Consider the following 21,789-nt stretch of genomic DNA (forward strand, 5'->3'; position numbering starts at 1 on the left):
TACCCTTTCTGTTCTCTCTTAGTCTCTCTTATCCCATTAAACACAGCCTAGATCAGGTAGAGACGCCCTTCAATAATTACTATGAAAGAATCCACGCTGCTTTCCCAATTGTTTGGCTTCTTTATCAAAACAAGAGCTTCCTTTCAATTGTTAATGATGCAAATCAGTAGAGTATGTGGGAAGAAATGACACCGATTCAGAAAGCTGTGAACGTCTGAAGTGCTAATGGTGGTGATTAGGTATTCTGCAAAGAAAAAGTGAGAATCAATTCTATTCGCTACACACTGCCAGTGGGACTCAGTCCCTACGGGGAGATGAGCAAGTCCAGAACTGTCTGCCAAATGGGAGGGTGAAATATTAAAGCCACCTTCATGGATAACCAAACACTATGCCGAGTTTCGAAAGGGGAAAACCAAACAAGCAATTTGATGCTATTTTTACTTCTTCGGGAAAAAGGCAAACTGAACAGGACCGACTGTAACATAATGATTCAAGGAACCCATATGCTTTGTCTTCCCTCAGGATGTTAATTATTCTGTTTAAGGGCTAATTTGTTTTGCAGGAGTGTGAAAGCACGCTCCGTTTTGGTGACACTTTTCACACACTTTTGAGTGTGTGTGTCTACTTACGGAAAGCATTACCTACTAGTACTGTTATTGATCAGTATCATTATAACAACAACTAATTTGTTCTAAATTTAAAAGGAAGTCTCCTTCTTTAAACAAGTCTCAAAAATTTTATAGCATGCGAGAATATTAAGATGCTCCTAAAAAGTGTGGGATTTAACTGTTAACATTTAACAGTTCACACCATGTAAATCTCAGCTTTGCCTACACACCACACACACACACACACACACTGCACGAAGCAGCACTCCACCAGATTCTCCTCATTTTCCTTCACTTGCTCCCCGCGCAGTGACCCTGTGGAGTAGACTTGATAGTGCTTCGAATGCAAACCCAAACGCTGTGATTTACTCCCAGGTTAATCCTGCTCCCCAAAGAACCCCCGATCTTGCAGAGACAAGCTCAAGAATCAGAAATTTTTTGACCGAAAGCACTGCTTGCAGAGGTGTTAAAATCCAGTTACAGTGCCCCGCTCATCACCCAGACGCTCTCTCCGCCGCCCCCCGCGCTCCCCGGGCAGGAGCAGCGCACCCTTGCAACCCTTGCACCTGGAGGCAGCTCCATGTGGGAGCCAGCCCGCGCGCAATACTTGCCTCTTCCCGCCAGCCCTGGTTCAGGTGTGCCCCTCGCTTTGTGATGCAGGCGGCTTTCCCACTGGCTGGGTCAGACTTCAGAACCCCCGAAGACCGTCCTTTGTCGGCCGGCAGCCCGAGTCCCCGCCGGCTGCTTTGAGTCCACGGCTCTCGGGATCAAACCCCGCACCACTGAAAGGCAGGTGAGGGGAGGACGCAAAACCCGGAGTGGAGCGCTAGGCTGCGGCGGCGGATCTGACTGTACTGGGAGAGCCACACGAAAGTATCCACGGAAAAGCCAATATCTGGACTGGAGTTTTAAAAAACATAATTGTACTTGCATCCGCCCACCCGTGGGCAATACACACAGCACAGGAGTGAGTCTGTTTTTTTTTTTTTTTTCGGTGTTTGGGCTTTAAGCCTCCTGGTGTATCTCGGTTAAGCACCTCTGACACTGTTGACCTACAAGGAGGGCTCTGAGAGCCTGGACTGTGGGGAAGAAACTTTTTTTACACTTCGTGTCTTACTTCCATGTCCACGCTACTGCCTCCATTACTATAACCACCCAAAAAGGCATGATCAAACTTTATTTCCTCTCCTTCCTTATTTCCCTCATCCTAGTTACACTATTAACTGTATAATCTATTACCTCGAGTAATTTCAATAACAACATAAACACCAACAAATAATGTCCAACCAACAACCACTACTAACCAACGACCATAATCATATAAAGCGCCTGCACCAATAGAATCTTGTCTATACTTGTTGTGGATGGCGTTAATAACGGGATTAGCTTGGAAAGGGTTCCTGTGCTTGATGCTATAGGCAGAGAAAGAGACACAGAGACTGGGTCAATAGGGGTTATTTCTGAATGGAACATCTGATACTCTGGGATCTGGGAAAAAAAATATAATGTTTTCTGATTTTCCTGTGGAGGTTCTAGTGCTGGGTGGCCTCCTTCACTCTCAGAGCACGGGTTACCTCCTAATACTCAATTTCTGACGGTGGTTTTTTTCTTCTCCCCCCTCCCCTTTCTCTTCCCCTTCTCCTTCTCCTTGTTCTCTCACTTCCTCCTCTGCTCTTTTTCGAGAAGCCTTAAATCCCACACTTTTCAGGAGCATCTTAGTATTCTGGCATGCTATAAAATCAAGTATTTTTCTTTTTATCTTTATGTTGCTTCTCAAAGAAAGGGAAGATAGTAGTGACAGGAAAGAGCAGAAAATGTTTATTGAGGTCCAAACGGTAGCAGCTGAAGCCTTTAGCAAAATTAACCTTGCTCTGCCTCCTGGTCCATCAGCAGTAACTCACCTCCACCCGCCCCCCCGCCCCACGCCCCAATTACTGGGCAATGTAAGAGATAGGAATTTGCAAAGGATAGTGGGTAAGAGGATAGGGATTGGGGGTTGGGGGAGGGACGGTTTTGTCCATGGGAGAGAAAATGAGGAAGCTGTAATTTGACTTCCATAAAGCGCTCTGATCTTCTGTCTTTTCCAAATGAAGGACAACAAGAAGGGCCTGTTTCATCTGGATTTTCTAATAGACACAGGTTCTGCAAAAAGGATCATGACGCACAGAATGACACAGTTCAAATCAGATTATAGGTATCAGAAACCAAAAAATTAAGTCACCATAGCCAGCCCTCACTCTAATAATTGTTTAAATACATGATCTTTCTAAATGCTCAGATCAGCATATTGTATGTCTCCATTTATATGACATATGACATTGTGGAAAAGAAACTGTAGGGACAGAGATCAGTGGCTCTCGGGCTGGGAGGAGAGGATGAGGGGGACAACAAAGGGTGTAAGGGAAATCTGGGGGCAATGGATTGCTTTGTGTGTTGGTTATGGTGGTGGCTACCTGAATATATTTGTCAAAACTCATACAACTCTACCTTTAAAAAGGTGGATTTTACCGTATGTAAATTTAAGAAACATTCTGTAGCCATAATAAAGATTAATCAAGTTTAAGGACATTTTAAAAGTCCCTGTGACCCATTGCTCCTTCATCTAAGAAGGTACAATAGGGAATGTGATTAAGGGCTTACTCACTGTGGAGAAACCACAGACATAAGCTTAGAATTTAACATAGGAGTGTCCCGAAAGTCCAATGTACAGCATATACTCTGCATGGCGCAGGGCCAAGAGCTGGCTAGAAATACATAAAAACCCATTCCTTTTTCACTCTCCACAGCCGTGAGAAGACATTTCTGTGCAAGAGGTTAGAAGGAGCTGGTAGCAAAGCTTTAAAGCAGAGAGACTGGCAAGACGCAGATGAGAAAGGTCAGATCTTGGACAAAGTAGCAGGGGGAAATGCCTGCTGATTCTGAGAAGATCTAACAGAAAGAATGTGACTCAAATCAGTGGTTCCCAAACCTGGCTTCACATCGAAATCACCTGATTCTCACTAGATCCAGGGCTGTCAGGGAATCTGCCTGTGAGGGAGCTTCCCGGGTGATAGTTTTCAGCTGTCTAGGGCCAGCGCTTGTCCTAGGAGAGAAGGAAAGTCCTACTGGCTCAGGGAGGAGGCTCCTTGTGGGCAGGCGGGTCAGGGCATCAGGATAAGATGGAGCTGCTTGCATGTGTAGGGTGAGGGCTTTCTTTGGGGGCTGGAGCGATGCCTCTCACAGACTCAGGGAGCAGAGAGGGAGAGGGAGCAGCAAGGGCTTCCCCAGCTTTAGCGGGGTGTCTGTGCTGCACCGTTAGGGAGGAATGAGGGGAAATGCGAAGTGTCCCCGTGTTGATATCACTAGCACCTTGTGCTGTGCCTGGCCACTGTGGCCAATCGATACATATTTCTGGAATGAATGAATACATGATTGCCACTCCATTAAGCACCTTCCTACGTGTTGCCTAATTTTACTCTTACAGCTACCCCTGGGAGAGAGACTGTTACCCATTGTAGCTGGGGCATCTTCAATGCTCAGAGAAGTGAAGTAACCTACACATCGTTTCACAGTTAGCAAATGCAATGGATATTTTAGCAAAGAATGAGCAATGGTAAGCCTGGCCTGGTAGGTTTCTTTCCACACTATTGGGATTCTGACAATGGACTTGAGTGTTTCATATCTGAAAACATATGAAAGATTTATTTCTTCATGAATGATTACATTTTAAGGTAAAAACCAGTAAGTGTCAAATGTTTCCTAAGGAATGTGTCTATTTTCGATACAGTTCTATGGCATTAAATTTTTTTTTTTTCTGAGACAGAGTCTCGCTCTGGCTCTGTCGCCCAGGCTGGAGTGCAGTGGCGCGATCTCGGCTCACTGGAAGCTCCGCCTCCCGAGTTCATGCCATTCTCCTGCCTCAGCCTCCCGAGTATCTGGGACCACAGGCGCCCGCCGTAAAAATACAATTTTTTGTATTTTTAGTAGAGACAGGGTTTCACCGTGTTAGCCAGGATGGTCTCGATCTCCTGACCTCGTGATCCACTGGTCTTGGTCTCCCAAAGTGCTGGGATTACAGGTGTGAGCCACGGTGCCCGGCCTATGGCATTAAATTCTTTAATAATGGTTCTAGACTGGGGGACAATGGGAAACTAGATGGCTTTGTTTTTGCCTCCACCAGCTGTTAAAATGACTACTTGTTCTGGAATGTATCTTTAGTTTTGGCTCTTTTTTTTTTTTTCCTTTTTCATCATCCAAACAGGAAGTGCAGGTTAGATAGGAGCTAGTCAGTACTCACAGGCTCCCCACTGGAAATCTCTTTTTAAAAGCAAATGAAACTTTTTTTTTTGTTTGTTAAAAAAAGACCATCACCACTGCTACTGATTCGTAAAAGATGACTCTGAGAAGCGTATCAACCTCAGTATATTTGCAGCCTCCCTCCTTTTTTCAACTATTTTTATTTCTCCTTCCATATTTCTCTAGATGAAATTAGATAAAACTATATCATTTCATTATATCACTATTATTATTAAATAAGGACTAGAATTAAGGTACTTTCTTGCATAAAATTATATGTTTAGTCATTAAAACCCCAAATCTATGAAATAAGAACCAATCAAAGACAATTCTGACACTGGATTCAAATCCAGTATTAATATTCTGCAAGTTTTTGTAGAATGAATGAATAAATGAATCCAGTTCTGTAATGAGAGACAGTTATTTAAACCAAACAATGTAGTCACGGCTGGATATGTAGATATTAGGGCAGGAAGATAGACATAAATTCCTCTGGGCAAGGAAGGAAGGAGAATGAGGGAGGTGGGTGACCTTCCTCCTAAGCCTGTTAGTTTCAGCGGCTTCATGAAAGATAAGGGAATTTCAAGCTAGGAGAACTGAGCATTAATTTGTTCAAGTCATGAAAACACTGTAACATATTTAAACCTTGACAATACTATAGTTGAATGTATCAAAAAGACTAACGTTAAGTAAATAAAAATCTAGAAAGCTTAGCAAATTGTCTCTAAATTCAAATGTGAGTCACTAGACGGAAATGAAGGGCTAATGAAATATATTAGGAGGCGGCTTTCTCTGGCATTTCTTTTAGGAGGTGATTAGCTGGGGAACAGGCTGAAGATGGATACCAGCCTTCACATTTCAGTTCTTGCGGTTGCTGATGTCTGCCTAATCTTCCTTCTCTTGACACGTAATTATAAGCTAGGTGTATATCTGATACAGCAGTTGGTCTCACTCCTGCCTAGTGTCTGGGAGTCTCTCGTCTCTGCTAGGTGTGCTATCGGAGCTGTGTTCATCAATTGACGCGGAGTAGCAGATCCTGACGAAGTCGCCTCCCTGCTGGAGGTGTGGGCAGTGATTGGCAGCACTCAGCAGCAGCAGGAGACTCTCATGATGTGAAAACTCCCATCACAGTCTGCTGGACCCCTGCAATCACTCCTAGAGGCTGTGTGTTCTTTTCAAAGGCATGGCAGGCCTCGCTTTCATTGTCTTTTCCCTTTATGAGTTGAGGCATTAGAGAGAGGAGACCCGCTGTGGGATTAGAGCGGGATGGCCTCTCTTTGCCTCTGACATCATCTTGAGCCACGGGAGCTCTTTCCTTCTTGGACTTTCCCATGGGGTTTGCTGAGTCTTGCTGCCGTGTTAATTATATTTTCCCTTGGTTGGCAGAATACAAATCAGCTTAGTCATGCTTCTATTTCCTCTAGACACAATGCAGCTGAGAGGGAATTTGGCTAAGTGCAGACACAAAGACCAGGCACCTAGCTCCAGGTGCCTCATCTTCCCTGTCTTTGAGTGGTTCCACTTCAAACACAAACACAAGGACAAAGAGTCATTGGTAGGATCTGCAAACACTGTCCTCTAAAATTAGAGTCTTGATATCATGAAAGTAGGTTTCCCCTGGCTGTGTCTTTTCCGGAGGTCCCTTCTCTCCACTCTCCCAAAGCCTCCCCCAATGACCGCTGGGGTTCCCCCAGGCAGGTCCTTGCATGGGCACCCCTCCCCCCTGGTACAAAGCACTTGCTCATCTCTCTCTTCTTGGATATCATGGCAGTGGCAGTGCTTCTGGGGCCTGGCAAAGGTGTGCAGGTCCTGGTGCTCCATGCTAGGGCAGGGTGCTTTCTGTGGTCACAGCTAAAGCTGCTGGTGCAACCTGTGGTTCCTGCAGAACCAGATGGGGTTATTTCTCGTAGCTACAGAACTGTGGGTCCACCAGCATGCACTGGCTCTCTATGACCTGGAACAACCCCTTTTCCTAACTTTTCCGGTGTTTCTTACCAAGGTCCACGGGGCCAGCCCCTGCTCCATTGTCTTGCCAAGTTATTATGTAGCAAATTTAGACTTTTGCTTGTAGCCTGCTTTTCCAAAGACTTAATCACTACATGGTAGGCCACCCGATTGACTGTCACCAGGCTGCACCTAAAACCCATGCTGCCTTCAGCCCCGAGAGTGCACTGTGCTTCTCTTGCCTCTCTCCTCCCTGGAATGAATTCCTTCACAAGAGACCCTGGGATCCCTCGTGAAAACAGCCTCCTCGGACCCAAAACCTTCCTAGCCCCAGACACGCCTGAATTCCAGGTCACACACAACTCAGATCAAACTAGACTCTCTGTGATATAAGAATGATAATCACAGTCATGCTGCTGTCATTCATTAGGATGGGGATGTACAACATCTTCTGGAAGCCACTAGAACTGCTGTTGTGGGTCATTAGTGCCATTATGATGAAAATTATGCAAACTCTAGCAATCACTTGTCATGCTAAGGATAACTGAAAACTCTATTTTCAAGGATGTCATGGGGAAAGTTCTGGAGCGGAAATTAGGATGTCCTTAGCCACCAACCAGTGACGGGAGTTGTGGAAGTCGGATTCTTTCTTGAGGCTCCAGTGTCCTCATTTGCAGAACATCCACCACCGGCGTTCCTTGCTGTACCTCAAGGCCTGGGAAGTCGGATAAACATACATTTTTGCACAGCACAGAAAAAGCCTCTCCAGGAGTTGAGACCTGACTTCGTGGCATCTCTTCTGACTACAGGGAATCTTTCTCTGTTAGGGTCAATATTTTTATAACGATCTCAATATGAATCCCTTTCCCAGTAGTCTGGTGAACTCAGTGACATTGTTAAACTGAATTTCAGGGATTCAAGTGGACTCCACCAATGTATCTGATACTGTGTGAGGTTTTCTGGCATTTTTGGTAGCTTTTCACAGTGACAGCATGAGGTTACTGCATGCCTTTCTATGCAAATTTCAGCAGCAGGAAAAGACACCAAAATGTTCCATAAAGTCCTCCCAGTCAATTCACTTAACCTAAAAAATGAGTTTTTGTTTTTGTTTTTTGTTTTTTCCTTTCCTGAGATGGAATCTGGTCTGTCATCTAGGCTGGAGTGCAGTGGCGAGATCTCGGCTCACTGCAACCTCTGCCTCCTGGGTTCAAGTGATTCTCCCACCTCAGCCTCCCAAGTAGCTGGGATTACAGGCATGTGCCACCACGCCTGGCTAATTTTTGTATTTTTAGTAGAGACGGGGTTTTGCCATGTTGGCCAGGCTGGTCTCGAACTCCTGACCTCAGGTGATCCGCCTACCTCAGCCTCCAAAATTGCTGGGATTATGGACATGAGCCACTGTGTTCAGCCTAAAAAAATGAGTGTTTTGATGTTTTTGTATAAACATCACTGTGATGGACATCTGTCTCCATACAGCTATGTTTGGAGGAGGAGGGCTGTTAAGAGTGGCAGGGGAGGAGTCCACTGCAATCTGAAAAAAATATTTGGGCAACATAGTGATAAAGGATATGCTATCATGTTTATTATAGCAGTACTCACATTAGCAAGGATAATTTTACAAAGTTGCTCATAGGAAGTTCTGTGATCCTATTTTATACTTGATTTAGGCTCTGTTTCTTTTTTTGCAGATTTATAGTAAAACGATTACATTGACAAGCTGTTCTACATTCACCCTCCCCCTATTTCTAGCGTGGAGCCCTGAAGCATCGTTCAAAAAAGGACAAACAGCCGGAGAGGCAGATAAATGGATGACCTGGTTTAATTTTAAATGACATGAATAATGTTGCTTCTCTCTCTTCCCCTGCAGAACCTCTTTCCACATCTGACTGGTGATAATGTGTGAAATTTTTCTTACTTAGCAGGGAGAATTAGTTTGTTTTAGTATCCAGAACACAGCACTGTATTTTGCTACTAGCTAAGTCCAATTTTTAATATATTAGCATCCATAAACATGGTGGGAATTCAGAAAGGCCACGCTCTGGGTCAAGATTTTTATAACATAAGCTGAGACCCAATTCATTTTTCTCAAAACGCTGCAGGCCCCTGCCCTTGCCAAGCCCGAGATCCTTTCTCTCTGAACTGCTCGTTCACAGTCAATCCTCCCTCTAACGATGAGCAAAGCATCACATCATATCCTATTATCCTAAGAATAAAATAGGAAGGTGGAACACACAGAAACCAGAATTTCATATCATAAGCAAATAAAGCATACATGGCTTTAATATACATCTATTCAGTGCTCTACAATAGTTGTACAGTTTAAAAATAATATTTTAAAATATTATTTAAAAATAATATTTTAAAATATTTAAATATTTTTTAAATATTTTGAGCGCGGTGGCTCAAGCCTGTAATCCCAGCACTTTGGGAGGCCGAGACGGGTGGATCACAAGGTCAGGAGATCGAGACCATCCTGGCTAACACGGTGAAACCCCGTCTCTACTAAAAAATACAAAAAACTAGCCGGGCGAGGTGGCCGGCGCCTGTAGTCCCAGCTGCTCGGGAGGCTGAGGCAGGAGAATGGCGTAAACCGCGAGGCGGAGATTGCAGTGAGCTGAGATCCGGCCACTGCACTCCAGCCTGGGTGACAGAGCGAGACTCCATCTCAAAAAAAATAAAAAATAAAAAATAAAATAATAATAGTATAGTAATTATGATTTTTGCTCTGTTGAGCCAAATGTTTATAGGTTTTTTGTTGTTGTTGTTTTTGTTTTTTGTCCTCTCGATTTGTCATGATTTTACCAGGTAAAATGTAATCTTTTTGCACATATATTTTAAAACATAAAGGCCCTGGATTTGACAAAACGATGACAGCAATTTCTTTGGCCCCTCCAGCACCTCATGAACCACCATCTGATGCTTCCTTGGTCTGGGAGGAAAGAAGAGAGAGCAGAGGGTGGTGCTGCATCTGGAATTGTGATTAAAATGGTGAAAGGTGCTCGTGAGGCAGGCAGGCAGCTCCATTTCCTCCCTCCTGCCCTCTCACACCACTTACCAAACGTGATCATGTGCAGGGCAGTGTGTGGTAGTTGTTAGGGGAATTCATAGCTACTGGGGGTTTTAGACAAAGAGGAGGCCATTCTATCCATTTCATCCATCTATTCCATCCGTCCATTCCATCCGTCCACTTCATCCGTCCACTCCATCCATCCAGTCCATCCATCCATCCACTCCATCCATCCACTCCATCTGTCTGCTCCATATGTCCACTCCATCGATTCATTCCATCCATCCATTCTATTCATCCATTCCATCCATCCGTCCATTCCATCTGTCCACTCCATCGATCCATTGCATCCATCCATTCCATCCATCTGTCCACTCCTTTCATCCACTCTATCTGTCCACTCCATCCATCCATTCCATCTGTCCACTCCATGTGTCCACTCCATCCCTCCATTCCATTCATCCCTCCACTCCATCCATCCACTCTATCTGTCCACTCCATCCATCCATTCCATCCATCCATTCCATCTGTCCACTCCACGTGTCCACTCCATCCTCCATTCCATCCATCTATTTCATCCATTTGTGTCTCAATCTTTATTTGCTGGGTACCTTTGTGGGGCAGGCATGCTGCTGGCTGGGGTGGGTGGGGGCCTCAGTCAACAAGCCCAACAGGCCAGGGGGTAGGAGCCTGCACTGGGGAAGCGATGGTGGCAGTGGGGAGCTCTGGGGCAGGCCCTGGCCCAGCGGGTGTGCATCAGGGAAAGCTTCGAGGGTGAAGAGATATCTTCTCACTTGAAGGATGAGTCAGAGTTGGTCAGGCATAAGGCTGGATGAAGAACGTCCCCGTCATTGAAATCAACATACTCAAGGGTTCAGATCTGTGAGGGAAAATGATCCCAGCACTGACTGTCACTGTTGATATTTTTGACCCTTGGGACTTTTGATCACAAAAAAACCTACCAGGAGCCTCTCCTCAAGACCTTCCCCTTCCAATCCTTTCCAGGTCCCCTTGGTTGCTAATAACACAGCACTGGCCTCATAACTCAAATCCTAGGGCCATCTTCGGCCTCTGTCCTGTGTTCCGATTATACTGTGACCCACAGCCAGCACATCTGTTCCTGCACTGTTCTCATGGCTTTCCCATCCTCCTAGAAGATTGTTCCCAGCCCGCCGCTGTTCCTGGTCCACAGGGGGCTGTCCATGACTGTCAGAGGAATGAATGAAGAGTGAATGTGCCTGAGCCACCAGGGAGTTCTTGATGGGCTTAACTTCCTTCTAGGCATTTTCTTGAGCCTCTGATGCCTCTGGAGTGTTTCTTCCTCTTTTCCAATCTAGACCATATAAAAATGGAGTTTAACTTTTTAGCCAACTAGCAAATAACATAGCAATGGCCACTGGAAGCTGTCAGCAGTTTTCAGAAACATCAGAGAATCCCCAAGGTCAGACAGAATCTGTGGTCCTGAGGAGCCTGCTGAGTGTCCTGGTCCAGGGGTCAGAGTCCGTTGCAGAGTGGGAGGGGGCCAGCAGCCCCAGGAAGTAGCATGGAGAACACAGTGAGGGAGAAGTGGCTTGAATTCAATTCCCTGGGATGGTTTGGGTCTTTCTAGGGAGAGTGACCCTGCACCAGGTTCCTGGGGCACTTGAATAAACTCTTTGTGACCCAGCCCTGATTGAGGGTGGATGTGAGTTCTGTGAACCTCAATGCTGGTTCCATAACCCAGGTCTTGAGAAAACGCTCCCTACAAGTTCACAGCCCCAAGGCTTATTGAACACCAAGAGATGGAATCTACAAACAGACAACAACTGGGCCATATGCGACAACAGCACACTGACCCACAACCTGCAGCAGACAACCTAGGAAGCTGGCCCCAGATGGTCAGGACTTAATCAATAAATGCCAGATTCCCTAATTTTGTCCCTGCGGCCAACTTTGGGCCAAGCAGAGGGAGCCAAATATAATCCCCTCACCAATCACACAGGACGCCTCCTGTGTCAGGCAGCCTTCCTCCAGTTTTCCTGGGCCAGCAAGCTCCTACCCCAGCACACCCTAGCCTTCCCCTTTCTCCACCTGAAAGCTTTCCCTCTCCCTGCTTGCCTCAGAGTCTCTGCCAGGCACAAGTGATGGTGGCTGACTCTCTTGCTACAGCAAGCTCTGAATAAATAGCCTCTGCGTGTTCTCATCTGGGTGGTCTTTATTTCCACACTTATGCCTTACAGGTTTCCTCAGAGCCCCTGGAATAAGATGCTGATGGAAGTCAGGGTTCTGGGAGATATGCCATTCCTTCACAACTTTCCAAGGCCCTAACTACCTTTGTCAAAACAGAAACTAGTGTCCTCAGATGGACATTTTACCTGTAAACTTTGGATCAAGGTCAGAAAATCCATGTGGGTGGACTCAGATGATTAGGTCTCCACAAGAAGGGGAGGGAGGAGGCTAGCGGGGGCAGGGCAGTGGGGGGGATCTGTGATCCACAGACCAGACTCTCTAATTCTGCTGTAATCCTTGAGTTTCCAGGCAATGGAAACCCATAGACTTTCAAAAATAATGAATATAAAATATTCTATTCAAGTTAGGAGCAATTTGCAAGACAAAAGCAAACACAGTGAGTATCTATTATAATACCAGTTCTAGGAGACACATGTTCCCACTTCAGGGTTTGGGGTTGTGGTAACACTTGTGACTCAGGTATCTGGAATTTGAGGTTGGATGATATGTCTTTGTCACTATTTATATGAGGGTGTGATTTGACTGGCCACGGAACAGAGGAATAAGGAGGCAATTTACAACACGGTTTTACAAAACAAGGTGTGTTCAATATCACTTGATAGTAGCGTTCTCTAAAGACATGGTGGGAATGGAAACAAGTTCAGTGAGGGTGTTGGAAAGGGAGCATACCAAGAGGAGGCTGCTGGCAAACAGCAAACCTCAGGAAGAAATCGTCCAGCTCTTGAGCTGAATTTTGACATGTTAAAATAATTCTCCTTGGAAATCAGGGGGGCACATTCACGCAGGTGTCCACCAGGGTCGGTCACCTGAAGGCCAGTCTAGCTGCCTAAGGACCACTGCAGCTGCCCCTGGGAGCAGTGAGGCCACCCTTCTCCGTGGGTTCATTCTTTTCAGTTGTAGGTATTTCATTCCTTTGTGTAATCTGCTACATGGTTGGGATGCAGCAGCATCCACAAGAAGCTGGATGCTGCCAGGATGAGAAAGCTACCGTGATCCCATCGCAAACCTGGCTCTTCCAGAGGGGAGCACGTGTATGAGTGGAAGGAAGCTGCCTTGTTTACCTGGGTGTGAGTACCACAATTGTGGCCCACATCTGCCCTAAATCAACACAGTTGTGCAGATGTTCTTGATCCCATTTGCTCAGTTTATTTTCTTTCCTGAAAAGCTGCTTCCCCCTATTTGAAATCCTTCTAAGAAGAGAGTAGATTAGGAATGCCGGTTAGTTTGGTCCAGAATCATGGGAGTGAGGGGTGAGATGGCAAGATGGAAGGGCAGATGGTTATGAAGAGAGACTCCAAAGGGATGAGGAGAATTACATATAGAAAACAATGTCTGTTTTATTGGAGAGGCCAGATCATGGAAACCATACACAATGAAAAACCATCAGGACTCATAACTGAGAGGCCAGACTCTAAGATCCAGCTTCCCTCTGGATGATGGAAAAGATCCCCAAAGATGGTCCTGAGTGCCAAGCTCTCCCAGAGCATCTCAAAGACAAGGTCAAACTAATGGAATTAGTATAACATTTCTCATTGTTGGTTGTACATTACAATCACTCGGAGAACTTAAAAAACAAAACAAACCAAAACAAAACAACAAAAAAAACCTGTATGCATAGGTCCTTTGAAACAGGCTCTCTTGGGTACACTCAGGTGTCTGCAGGTTTTTAAAAGCTCCCCACATGGCAGTAATTTGCAGTGAAGGCTGAGAGTCTTCAGGGTGGAGCAAGGCAACAGGTAAGTCCAAAAACAGAAGGAGGTACTGGAAGGCATTTCACCTGGGGCACGCTCAGTCAGTCAGTAGAAGTTTACTAGTGGATGCGTGGCTGCTTGGTAGAGCCGTCCATGAACCTCTCTGTTTCCCCTTCCATGCTGTGCTCCTTAGGGCTGGGGAAAGAAATAGCCTCCCTGCAGTTCTTGGCTGTGTGGAGGAGGGTAGATGCCTGAAAATAACTGGGGTGCTATGAGGTAGGAGAAAGAGGAGCTGGCTGCTGGGAAGGCACCCACTAGCTTTTGCTCCATGCTAGCAGATTGACTAATCATGAAGTTTCCCCAACTTGCTAGTTTAAAAAGTTCTATGTCTATATGTTGCTACCTAAAGATAAATCTATTGGTTTGGGGTCATGGTTGGGCTGGAGAGACAGACATATGACAAATAGTGCCTTTGGCCATCTTCTGTGCAACTCTCTGAATTAGATGCTGAAATGGTTTTCTACTGGAACTGAGAGTAGCTCGCATGGACAAGGTTCTCCTTTATTTACTTCTGGAGATATTCTCCTAGGAGGGAAGAACGGCACCAGATGGTCTTTGTTAGTTGTGACTCACATCCTTAAGTTAGACAAACAAATGAAGTTAAAAACTAGGTGGGTTCTGGAACCTCAGATTAAATCTATACTTTTACATCTGAAGGTCACGCAAGGATAGTTCTTTACCATCTACTCTTAGATGTTTTTCTATTAAACTACTTTTATAAACAGGCACTGAGGCCATAAAGGTGAAAAGATGCTTAAATTTGTATTTAAGGAGATCCTATATTGCTGCTTTCAAAGCTCTAGAATCTTGTACAATAGAAAAGACAAAAATCTGTCCATTTATTTTACAAGAATGGCCTTGGTTGAGATCTGGCTTGCCATTGGTTAGCATATAGAATTTGCTATGTATGTTAAAAGCTGATTCTGTAAAACTGAGGTAATCAGTTTGACACAGATATTTTCAATGGTTCCAACACAACTCAAAAGTAAGTGTTGTGGACTTTTAACCTTCTTCTCTGCCTGGTTAGAATTGGTATGGCTTCTCAACACTCTTAAACATTCTGCTTATAAATCAGTTCATTCATTCAACACATGTCCTCTGTGTCTGACACTGTTATGGGTGCTGGGTATCTAGCATAGAACAAAACAGATGCAAATCCCTACTCTCTCTCTTTTTCTTTTCTTTTTTTGAGATGGAGTCTTACTCTATCACCTAAGCTGGAGTGCAGTGGCACGATCTCAGCTCACTGCAACCTCTGCCTTCCAGGTTCAAGTGATTCTTCTGCCTCAGCCTCCTGGGTAGCTGGGATTACAGGCACCCACCACCATGCCCAGCTAAGTTTTGTATTTTTAGTAGAGATGGGGTTTTGCCATGTTGGCCAGGCTGGTCTTGAACTCCTGACCCCAAATGATCCACCCGCCTTGGACTCCTAAAGTGTTGAGATTACAGGCATGAGCCACTGCGCCCAGCCTCAAATCCATACTCTCTTGAAATTACATTCTTGTGGGAGGAGAAGGGCCACAAACAATTTGGTGAAATGCATACAATGCTTTGAGAATATGAGTTATGGAGAAAAATAAATCAGGGAAGAGGGATAGGGCATCATGCAATGGGATTTGCAATTAAAAACAGTGGTCAAGGAAGGCCAGGAGAAGGTGATAGCTGAGTGAGGCGGTATGATGACTTTCCAGGGGATGCCCAGGCCCCTTTGCTCCTGCTCCCCTGCCACTTTGTGGGTTCTTGCCTATGTATGATGCCTGGGACACATCACCTTCATTTGGAAGATTAAATGGGGCTTCAGAGGCCAGGTGTGGTGGCTCACACCTGTCATCCTAGCACTTTGGGAGGCCGAGGTGGGTGGATCACCTGAGGTCAGGAGTTCGAGACCAGCCTCGCCAACATGGTGAAACCCCATCTTTACTAAAAATACAAAAACTTAGTGGAGTGTGGTGGTGTGCACCTATAATCCCAGCTACTCGGGAGGCTGACGCAGGAGAATCACTTGAACCCAGGAGGTGGAGGATGCAGTGAGCCGAGATTGCACCACTGCACTCCAGCCTGGGCAAAATAGTGAAACTCTATCTAAACAAAACAAAACAAAACAAAACAAAAAAAGGTGGGGCTTCAGAGATAAGTCTCACTCAGTCTGAGAAACAGGCAGGCTGAAAAGGTTGACCCATGGACAGCAGAGAGGGGAGTGCCTCTTCACAGTTCCAGTGATTTATTTTACTGTCGTCTAATTTCTGACCCACAAATGTTAGTGTTTTCAAGAGTTCACAGTTATACAGCAGACACAGATAGTGACTATTAGATTATAGTAAAGTGGATTGAAAACAATTCACATACAATTGAGGAAGAGGCAAGCTGTCCAACAGAGTTAGATGTAATGGGATAATTCATCTATGGACAAAGAAGAGGAACTCAAGAAAAGGCCTCAAATGGCAGGAATTCAATTCAATTTCTCTAACATTAACCAGACACTCTATATGAGTTCAGCAAAGTGAAAAGTAGGCACCATGGGATGATGAGACAAACAATTAAAAAAAAAGCATACTACCTCTTAGAAACATGCACAAAATAGGTTTGTTAAAAAATAATGTAAGAAATCCATAATTGGGAAGCCATATGGCACAGAAGAAGGACCATGGAGTTTTAAGCCAGTCGGTTCTGGGTTTGGAACATGATTATGTCTCTCACTTGCTGGCTATGTGAACTTGAACTAGTTGTTTAACCTTGATGAACCTCGGTTTCTTCTCACGTAAAATGGGGGTGATAGGACAGGATTGCCTGGAGAAGAGGTAACATAGGGAAAGCATCTAACAACAGCACCAGTTATTATGGTGATTATAACAATAGTGATGTATGTATTATTCTTAGTCAAATGAATGCCACTAGCAATTTGATTTATAAGACTCAGAGACAGCAGAGATCTGAATGATTTGGCACATTTTTTGGGGCGATTTCAGGAAGAGGACAAATTTCAACCTGGGCTTTGAAGGATGGATCGATTTTAGAAAAAGAGAACGATGAGAGCAGGAGTAGTAGTCCCTGAATAAAACTTAGAAGTGAGGAACAAATTTGAAAAAGAAAGAATAAACTACACTTATTTAGGTGAGAGCTTGGAGAACAGCTTGAATGGAGGTCTTTGAAGTAGGAAAGGAGAAATAAGGTTGGATAAACTGATGTAAAACCAGATTGTGGATAGCTCAAAAGAATGTTAGATGTAAATACATTGCAGCGAAAAATTAACTCCTTGATCACAGACAAAACTATTAACTTTTTGATCCTAGACGTGCCCAAGTACAACTTCAAGAGAGGGCTATTTCTTTAGCATCCAGTTTTAGTTACATTAAAACCCACTTACAAAAGTTATCCTAGAGAGGTTAGATATAAGCATAAACATGTTTACTCTAGAAGTATGTCTCTATTTTATAGCAAAAATTTGGTAGGTAATGGCTGCCATGCTCTAGTGGGAGTATTTCTTATTATACTTGTTTCTCGAGTTTCCCTGAGAGTGTATGAGTGTGAAATGCCTAGCGTGGCAGAGGGAGTAGACATGTAGGTTGGCATATGGTCACAAGGCTTAGGCTTTCTTTTTTGATGGTTCCTCCCAAATGTTAAGAATTTACAGTTCTTGGCTGGGTGCGGTGGCTCATGCCTGTAATACTAGCACTTTGGGAGGTCAAGGTGGGTGGGTCACCTGAAGTTAGGAGTTTGAGACCAGACTGGCCAACAAGGTGAAACCCCGTTTCTACTAAAAATACAAAAAAATTAGCCAGGTGCAGTGGTGTGCGCCTATAATCCCAGCTACTCAGGGTGAGGGAGGGTGACTGGTGATGAGGCACGAAAATCTCTTGAACCTGGGAGGTGGAGGTTGCAGTGAGCTGAGATCATGCCACTGCCCTCCACACTCCAGCCTGGGTGACAGAGCAAGAATCCGTCTCAGAAAAAAAAAAAAAAAAAAGAATTTATAGTTCTAAGAACCTCTGCTAGAATTCTTTTGCAGTTCATATATGATTACATATTTTTTCTTTCTTCTGTCTCTTTCCTCTCCCTCTCTTCTTTTACTCTAGAGTAATGTGTCTAGAATGAGACACTGCATTGAGGCAAGTTTATTCTCAGCATGTCAAGAAAAGATTAAAAGATTATTTGCATGACGATCGCATTGGACACATTTTGTAAAATACATGAATCCCTCCTACCTGGGATGTCAAGAGACGGCTCTTTAGGGGGGAGAATGGACCGATCTTTTGCATCAGCTCAATGCTGCTTTGGGGAGCATTTTGGATACAATATATGTTTGCTTCCTTTAAATGGGAAATAACCATGGTCTGTCAACAAATAATCTTGTTCGATAAATATGACCCAGATGGTGTGCTAGGGTGCAAAACCTTCTTTTTCTGCTTTAGAAAACTCAGCTTTGTCCCTCCATCCCTCCCTCTGCCACCAGCCTTGGTCCACCCCCAAGCCCAGCTCCCTTATGGTAACAATATAACCACGGAGGCTGAATCAGAGCCAAATCCTTTCCCTGCTGCCTTGAAGGTTTTTTTGTTCTGGATTTAGAATCCTACACTCTAAACACATTGGGTGGAATTCCTGATTTCCTTCTGCTAAGTCTTCTGCCTTCCTCACTGTACTCCATTGTTTGAAAAAAATTTCAACATCTCTCCACTGCCTACCAAATAAAAGTCTAAATTCCTTAACCTGGTACTTCGTGGCTTCATGGTCTAATCCCACTACTCTCCTTCATGTGTATCATCTATAGCCACACTTGCTACTTGGGGCTATTTCTAGTATGTGCATCTGTTTCCTGGGTCTCTCTGGCCAGGTGCTCCTCTCATTATTAGAAGAAACCTCTCTTTACTCTGAAAGCATATATATCACACGAACTGCCAATTTACCAGTCTCTGCACTCATTGACAAATAGCCTACACTGACAAGTAGTATCTTGGATCATTAAGTCTTCAGGAATGGTTTATAATGCAATCAAAAGCAGCACCTTTTAAGGAACTTAAAACTATTTCTTCTTACTTTCCACTGGGTATTCAATTAATTTTTTTCATCTTTCTTAGTCTAGATTGTGAGTGTTTAATGATAGTCAGCATGTCTGTTTCACCTTTGTTGTCACCACAGGGTCTAGCACAGGTGTGGTGGAATAGTGGGAACCTAAAAATTCTTTGTTGGCCAGGTGTGGTGGCTTACACCTGTAATCCCAGCACTTTGGGAGGCTGAGTGGGCAGATCACCTGAGGTCAGGAGTTCAAGACCAGCCTGGCCAAAATGATGAAACCTCGTCTCTACTAAAAATACAAAAAGTAGCCAGGTGTGGTGGCATGCGCCTATAATCCCACCTACTTGGGAGGCTGAGGCAGGAGAATCACTTGAACCCGGGAGGCAGAGGTTGCTGTGAGTGGAGATCAAGCCACTGCACTCCAGCTTGGGTGACAGACGGAGACTCCATCTCAAAAAAAAAAAAAAAAATTATTTGTTAGGTCTCAGCTCTCCACCCTGGATCCACCACTACCTGCTGCTGCCCATAGTCCAGTGCCAAAGAGAAGAAAAAAGCAGGCAAACAAAAAATTCTACAGAGAATGAGACTGACCTATTCTGCAAGGTCTGACTGTAGCCTCCTAAACCCTAGTGATTGGTGACATGACCCAGGCAGGAAACTGTATATCAGCCCTGGGAGGATAGCACAGCCATCAGCAACTCGAATGCAGCCATATAGGACAAGAAAGCTTTGGGGCAGAAGTTGGGGAATTAAGGCAATGCGGTTCCCTTCTCCAGATGAAAAGGAAATGCGCTCATTGAAACATATAATCACAAAAATGCGTTCTACCTAGCAGAGGGGTCTGCAATCTTTTTGGTACCAGGGACCAGTCTTGTGGAAGACAGCTTTTCCATGGACAAGGAGAGTTGGGGATGGTTTTGGGATGATTCAAGCACATTACATTTAGTGCACTTTATTTCTATTATTATTATTGCATTGTAGTATATAATGAAATAACTATACAACTCACTATCATGTAGAATCAGGGGAAGCCCTGAGCTTGTTATCCTGCAACGAGATGGTCCCATCTGGGGGGTGATGGGAGATACTGACAGGTCATCAGGCATTTGATTCTCATAAGGAGTGTGTAACCTAGATCCCTGGCATGCACAGTTCACAGTAGGGTTTGCGCTCCTATGAGAATCTGGTGCCACTGCTGATCTGACAGAAGGTGGAGCTCAGGTGGTAATGCCAGCCATGGGGAGCAGTTGTAAACACAGATGAATTTTCATTTGCTTGCCTGCTGCTCACCTCCTGCTATGTGGCCTGGTTCCTAACAGGCCATGGTAGGTGTCCATGGCCCTAGGTTGGGGACCCCTGATCTAGCAGACTGATTCAATTCACAAGGTTTCTAAGATGATGAAATAAACCTTGCAGATAGTGAAAAAACAAAGGGTTTTGCTATCTTAATAATTTGTATATTGAAAAATTATAAAAATGTCCCTCGAATTCACTTTTATGATAAAGACTTAAGATCACAATATGATGATCTTTTCTACGGGATTTTAGCCACAGTCTATTTTGCCAGAATAAAACAGATAAGAGTCTTCATGAAATATAAAGGGAAAAGTAGTTCTTAATTACAGAGTCTATTTTCCAGGCATCATTGCTTCTAGCATATTATTTAATACAAAGTCAGCTCAATCAATATGCTTTCTTATCTATGTTAATAGCTGATTTATCAGTCCCTCCACTCATGGACAAATGGCCTACATTGACAAAGAGTATCTTAGGTCATAAATTCTTTAGGAATAGCTTGTAATGCAATCAAAAGCAGTGCTTTATGGGGAAGTTGTTAAACTTTCAGGAGAAGAGGTTGTAATTCCTTTTCCCATGTTTTGATTACTGATAACTTTGAAAATGTAGGCCAGAAACGCTAAGGTGAGTTAACAGGAGAGCAGGTTTATTCCTTTGATCTGTCCTTTTCTGACCATGATTCTGTTGCAGAGAAAGACAGCCGTGTTCCTCTTTTCTCTCTGCCCTCTCATAATAAATCCCTCTTGTCACGTGGAGATTGAAACTCAAGAGCTGGATGTAGAATCCTGATGAGTTTGTAGCTCCTAATGGAGGGAAATATGTAATTACCCATTCGGACCACGAAACTCATTTGCAAAGGTTAACAGTGTTCCTACAATTTACACGCCATGCCACCTGCTTTGTTAAAAGCATGCCTAATTTGAATGCTTTTGGGTAGGTGGGACTATCCAGGGTCCTAACTGTCCAAACACCTAGTGAGAAACACCAAAACCAGTTTAGGAAGTTTCCGGTCCTTTGGGATTCACTGAACAATCAATCTGACTCATGCCTTGCTTGCTTTTTGTTTTCTTAGATGCCTCCAGATAGTTGTTCGTTCCTCTTGTTTACTGCCTATTTATTAGGCAAAAAAATCACACACATGCTTCACAGATGGGTTATGCTCATTAACACCCATCATATGCACATTGAAGGGTGTGAACATTCACATTGCTAATGAAATGAGAATGGCAAGAGGCATGGCAAGCCAAGCAGGTGACAGCAGTGACTTCTCTGCAGGGGGCGGTTTGATGGATGTGGATTGTGAGCCAACCAGCTCAGGTATCTTTCACAGTAACTGATGGGCCTGCAAGAAACTCTCCTGATTCTAAGATCTAGGCTTTACCAGAGGCAGATCCTCAGAGTAGTAGCCATCCCAGCCATCCTCCCAAGAAAAGCATCCAAAAAGGAGAAAGTCTGAATGAGACTTTGATGAAACGGTCATGCCTCCGGGATAAAGAAGCATGCTTGCCACCACCTTGGAGGAAGATAGATTTAGAAATGAGCTGCGGGAAACAACGACTTTATTTACTGTTACAGCAAACTTGTGCTGTGAACTCTAGGAGGCGTGAATCCCACGCGGGCTCTAACATTGCTTTGATACTAAGATCAGTAACAGGACTGCAGTTTACCT

The 21,789-nt window shown here is 44.4% G+C and overlaps 1 protein-coding gene and 1 long non-coding RNA gene across 2 annotated transcripts in view; one reads left to right on the forward strand and one right to left on the reverse strand.

Annotated features, from left to right (window-relative positions):
• CNTNAP2 (contactin associated protein 2) overlaps nucleotides 1-21,789 on the reverse strand; it is a 2,313,133-nt gene that overhangs the window by 89,289 nt on the left and 2,202,055 nt on the right. The window lies entirely within an intron of this gene.
• Nucleotides 1,728-3,167, forward strand: LOC117072322. The gene is made up of 3 exons (XR_004432747.1): nucleotides 1,728-1,955; nucleotides 2,173-2,177; nucleotides 3,157-3,167. It is a non-coding gene; the product is annotated as an uncharacterized LOC117072322 (long non-coding RNA).

Source organism: Trachypithecus francoisi, unplaced genomic scaffold (genome assembly GCF_009764315.1).
Source record: "Trachypithecus francoisi isolate TF-2019V2 unplaced genomic scaffold, Tfra_2.0 Lachesis_group4, whole genome shotgun sequence".
Classification (NCBI taxonomy): domain Eukaryota; kingdom Metazoa; phylum Chordata; class Mammalia; order Primates; family Cercopithecidae; genus Trachypithecus; species Trachypithecus francoisi.